This window comes from Lactuca sativa, chromosome 2 (genome assembly GCF_002870075.4).
Source record: "Lactuca sativa cultivar Salinas chromosome 2, Lsat_Salinas_v11, whole genome shotgun sequence".
Classification (NCBI taxonomy): Eukaryota; Viridiplantae; Streptophyta; class Magnoliopsida; order Asterales; family Asteraceae; genus Lactuca; species Lactuca sativa.
In genome coordinates, this window is record NC_056624.2 from 149,588,039 (window position 1) to 149,594,458 (window position 6,420).

Here is a 6,420-nt window from a genome sequence, read left to right on the forward strand (position 1 = left end):
AGAGGTCTAAGATGTTGGACAAAGGGCTACAACACTCATGAGTGCTCATAAGTTCTGAGTATTGGATTCAACCTGTGCTCATTGGAACCACTTCATGGATTTTATCACAAGTGATCATGAGACGATAATATCTTATATTCTTCAAACCTAGAGATATGAGTTGTTACTATGAGTAGGTTATACATTGATTGCACGAAAACGCATTGGTAACTCGATGTTATAAAACATGCCTTTGTGTATGATTCAACAAGTAGTAGAACAAGCCATATGAGTCGAAGTTTATCCATTCCTTTTACCTTCGTGATAAAAGCAATATCTGTGGGCCCCTCGATGATATGATGATAACAAATGGAAGTGCTCGGCCGGGCCAGGATTGATTTGATTTGTTCAATTAGTCAGTCATCATAAATTGGAAATCGGGAAACAACAAATGGACAGAGAGAATGATTATAATCCATGTCTCAGTCCATATGATATCTAGAATGGAGGAATATATGATCCCTTATCTAATGGACAAGTCATTGACAAAGGTCAGAGTTCATCGGCAAGGTCAGAATTCGACAGAAGCTTTTGAGAGCTACGATTTCCAGTCGGTTCTTGAAGTCATATGCAATAATAGTTTTAGACTTATCCAAGTGGGAGACTGTTGGATTAATGTCTAAGTCCATAACTATAATTGGTAAGACTTGACCCGACCCAGCATGGTCCATTTGGGTTGCATGACATCATGCATTTAGATAGACTACAATGAGAGAAATAACACTTAAGGTTTGTTAATATATTATAAGTTCTAATATATTAATAAGATTATTTAATTAGTATTGATCAAGAATTAATCTAGGATTAATTAAGTGATCAAAAGAAGACTAATTAAATATATGGGTTGATTGTGTAAATCATCCATACTTGTATAGTGGGCTAATGCTCCATGGATTATCAAGTTGGGCTAAAACCCATAGGATGCTCCATGGTGTATTTGAACCCATAGATCCAAGGAAACTGAAAGCCATGACAATTAGAGTTTACCCTAATTGTGTAACTATATAATGATCTTATTCTTGGAGAAAATCGGCCACTATGTGTGATAGAAAGGGCTAGCCGATTTTATGAAGTGTTCCAATTTCTCTCAAGTCATTCCATTTGTATTTGATGTTGTGTGAGCCATTTGAGGTGTCATACTTGGGGCACTAGGCACTCAAGCTTCATGAAGACTTTCTACATCAAAGAGGTATGTAATTCTAACTTGATATATTCATATGAATCAATGTTATTATGCTAGTTAGGATGAATACCTTGGAAAGTTCATATTTGCATGTATAATAGAGAATACATAGATCCAAGGTATTTAGGGTTGCATGTACACTTAGGAGTGTTAGAATGCTCAAAACCCAACATAAGTATGTCTTGGTCATACAAGATTATGAATACCACTATCGCTCCCACTAGTTTTTAGTAAACATAGTTGTTATCTTCATTTTGATCTAAAAGCATACCTTGTATTTTCATATTAAAATGCCGATTCCGACCTTGATATGTATTATTTATATCCACAAATGGATCTTAAGGCATACACATTTTGTTAGGATAACTTAAATTAAGAGAACCTACAGGCTAAGCTATATAGACATCTCCAAATAGGTCTCTATTAAAGCGTTTTTTCTTGAAATATATTAGCCATATCTCATATTAAGAATATGTAGTTATGGTAAATAATATTCTTATTGATCTAATCATAGCTAATTGATAAAATATTTGATCATATCATTGACATGATTATGATTAAATCCTTTAACAAGTCTTACTAAACGTGTATAGATGACATGTAATGTATCATTTCTAAAAAAATTACTTACTCCTTCTAGCCTTGCTATAGGGAGGAAGATTAATCAAGCCCATGCTCGATCATAAGACATGGATTATATCTCAGTGTTCATGACTTAAAGTCAATTATCAGATTCAAGATCTGATATAATATTTTGGTAGTTGATGAATTTGTCAGAAACCATCAAGAAGAACTCATCAATGAGATATCCCATATTTCTCATGTTATAGATGATTCCTACATTGATGAAGAGTGCTTAGATCCTCCGTCATCTTATTCAACTCTAAAAAAATAAAATAAAAGCACATGATTAAGTTGTGAATTAAAGTTTACAAAAATTAAATGTTAAAATTTGATATAATACATACATTCAACAAGTTCTTCATTTTCAAGTATCTATTCTTCATAATTTAAAATATTATGGGATTTTTCAGATTCAATCTTGGGTCCATATAAGAGAGCTTGGACCATTTTAGGGCTAAAAGAATCAAGAACTCAACCTCAACGTCAAATTAATGATATGGTACAATATATCTCACGTGGATATGTTTTCCCTTCGGTATATCACTGCCCCATTGTTCCATTCTTTCTTTCATGTAAGCTACAGTCGTGTCATTAGAGCTTGCATTGTCAAACAATGATAGTTAAAAATGTATCAATCCCCTAATCCAACAAGCATTATTCAATCTTCTATCCAATTTGACTCCCTTTGTGACTCAATATGGGACAAGATTCAAAACCTTCTTGCATAAATTCCATTCATGATCAACAAAATGTGCTTTAAGACGCATGTAGTTCACTCTGTATAATGAAATCCAAGTATAGTGGTGAGATGTATGTCGACCATTCCTAGCAAACCATTGTTGTAATTTATTTCTTTCATCTAGGTATATTCGAAAGGAAATTGAAATCTAGGGTAAGCAATTGACATGAAATGTCTAAAACCCCCTTTCTAAACAAATAAGAATGATTGCTCGTCCATGATTCACATGTGCCGTATCTCTAATATGAAAGTGAACATTCTCATTCTTTTCCACTAATTGTATTAGAGTGGAATTTTAATAAAGTATGTTGGGCAGCATGATCGAGTTTATTGGGACATGCCTTAGAATGCTTAAGAAAACTAGAGGTTCCATTCACTACTAGAAAAATAGCATTTTACGGCGCGCAATGCGTGTCGTAAAATGCTCAGACGACGCACAAATGCGTGTCAAGGAAGGCCTTGCCATAATGAGAAACGACACGCTTTTGCGCGTCGTCTATTTACGACGCGCAATTATGACACACATTTACGACACGCATTGCATGTCAAGGAAGGCCCTGTCATAAAGGAAGATGAGACGCATTTGCGTGTCATAACCTTACGACGCGCGTTTAGGACACACATTGCGTATCATTAAAGCCCCTGTCATAAAAGAAGATGACACACATTTGCATGTCATAAACTTCAACAAACATTTACGATATACATTTACGACACGTCTTTTCGATACTCATTTACGCATAGTACAAAAATATGGAAACAAATATATACCAAAACAATCAATTTCATCCAATAAAATCATGTCAAAAAATTGTAATACATTGGTATTAAGGGGATCTGATTGTACATTGCTATTAAGAGGTTTTCCCTAACTATATAACCTATTTGTATAACCAAGTCCAAATGAAAGTATCCCCGGCCTTCTTCCAACTGTGTTAGATTCCAGACGAATTAACCTATATATTAATAAAAAAATAACATTAACATATAGCAATAAATAATAATAATAGATATAAGATAAGTAAGTAGCCTTACCCTGTTGGTTGTACTGCTTTAACTTGGCCATAATTGTATTGCATTGTTGCCTCTAAAGTAGATTCTGCCATTACAACTCTCTTTTCCATTTGAGCAAGAGTATACACAGCTTCTTCATACTTCCTCTACACATAACATATATATAAGAAAATCATCTACTTTTCATTCATTTGATTTCCTTTGTTCTAGAAGAGTAAATTAATACTCCATTTCTTTATAGACAAGAGTAGAAAGGATTGAGTACATCGGATCTGTCCAAAAAGATTGATAATCAAGAGGTGGGAGAACGAGAGTGACGTTCATTATCTTGGCGATAGCCACCATGTCACATATCTGACGTTATAAATAAGATTGGTTTTTATTAAAAGTAGATATCTGAGATATATAATAATAATTAATATTGGTTTAACCCTTACTAAAAATAGAAAAATTGTAACATGTAAGAATTCTAAAAATAATAAATTTGGAGGGATAAGAACTCACCCATGTCCTCATTTGGTTCAATCCGCCGTTGGCATGAAAGAGAAAATATCCGTTTGTTATGGAGCTGCTCTCTAAAAAGTAAAATAAAAAAATCAGAATATCTTTCCAGAAATTAATAAATAATTTTCAATGAACATAAATATAAGTTTATCTATTCTATTTGATTTTAGTCAAATGTTAATATACAAAATTATAATTTGTTAACAGCTGAAAAGCCTAAAATGATCGTGACTTATTGCTTTGATTCCGAGGTCTAGCAATGCATTAATGATAGCGACTGTTGTTTGATTTCATCCAGATTTTTGAGGCCTAAGGAAACAAAATAAGTTGTTACAATTTATAAATTATTTTATCAAGTCATTAAACTATAAGATTAAATAAGATCTAAATAACAACACTAACAAGTATTTATGAGGTTATTAAATGGCTGCCATACTATTTGTTATTTGACTGCTCGGTCCTTGATTTATTTAGACTTAAAAGTAGAAACTGGTATGGAACGAGGGTAAAACGGTACTTTAAGTAAACAAGCTTACAGTAAAGGGACTTCTCATACAACCTTTCGGGCATGGAAGATGTTGAAGAAACAATGTCTGCTAAAGCTCTCCGAGCGATTATATCGCATTTATAGTCCCTCAAAATCAACAATAAGAGAGATCAAAAAACTACTGTAAGTAACTTGAGTTTGCTGCACAATGCAACTGAATCAAGGATATTTTATATATGAGAAAAACATGAAAAAAGTATAAGTTGATGAAAGAGACAAGGGCAAAATGGTCATTTTGACAAATTCGACAACTAGGCTGTTAAAATTGACAATCCAAGAACATAAAAAAGGCTTTATCAAATTGCAGCTTGCATCACTCTCGAGACTACACTCTATTTCTTTCTTTTTCACATGGGAAAGAGATGCACTAGGACTAATTTTTTTTAAATGTTGCATTAGTCTATTTCAGATTCAACCACAACCACCTAATGGTTGTGGGTGGTGGTAGAGAAACACGTAGGTAGCCTAGGCTGCCGGCCACGACGGTAGGTGGTGCTTAATTGACGTAAAAAACAAAAAAGAAGGAGAAGAAAAGAACAAGAATCGATACCTTAGGCTGGAGAAAAGTTTGTCTTGAGGTCCTCTTCCGTCTTCTCCCTCGACGGTGACTCAAAAATCCGACAGCCCTACACAAAAACTTGAACAACTCCCTCTCTAGCCACTAAGATGAACGAACGAAAGATTAGGGTTATTTTGGGATGCTAAGGGTTTGAGAAATCGGCCCTAACATAAGAGCCCAAGGGGATCTCTACATCAAAATGAGGCTTTCATCTCAAGGGTACCTCACGTCAACATGTGGCTGCCAATTAAGGTTTTTTTTTGTTTTTTTTTTTTTGTTTTGTTTTGTTTTTTTTTTTTTTTCATGTAGAGGATGTAGTTGGAGGTTTTCTTGCAGATTAAAGCCCGAGTTGTGTTGGACGAACGGAGAAGGGTTGGAGGTGCTTGATGTAGGTAAAGATGAAGGCCCTAGGGTTTCTTTCTAGCTAATTCAAAGATTAGCATCGGTGGAAGAAGGTGGAGGCATCAGTAGAGGGAACAAGGGAGACTGAGAGAGGAGCAAATAGGTTTTGGGGAGGGGGGGGGTGTTTAATTTTTGGGATGCCATTTCCCCCTGACTAAAAACGCGCGTTTCATTAAAAAAAAAATTATAAAACAACATGTTTAGATGACAAACATTTTATAATAAGTGCCCTCCGTGTTTTTTTTGTGAGACACTGATTTTAGGGCACGCAAAAATGCGCGTCCTAAATTCTTCAACTTTCTAAAGATCTAACATTATTTTTAGGGCACGCCTTTTGTGTATCACTAATCGGTGCGTGTCATAAAAAGCGCATCATTAAAGGTCTGTTTTCTAGTAGTGATTGGTTGTACTATCACAAGAAAAAGTTTTATTAGGACAAAACTTACATCTCGCTTGTGTGAAAACCATATTTTTCAGTATACTTAACAAATAATCCCAACCACTTGATCTTTGTTTCATTCGCTTTCTTTTTATTCTATCTTTCCATGGTTTATCTGGACTTCTTGTTGCATATCTCTGATTGAACTTGGTTCTTGATTCATTTTGGTTAATATATATGCATAAATAAATTAAAAAAAACAAAATTATGTCAAACGTTAGCTTATATAATCTTACTTACTAATCAATGTTCATAGCACGAAATTGCAAAACACACGAACATAATATACACGACTGAATCAATCGACAACCAAAGGAAGCGCCGAATTAATCAATGATTCAAAATTTCATATGCTTTTTGGAGTTGTTTT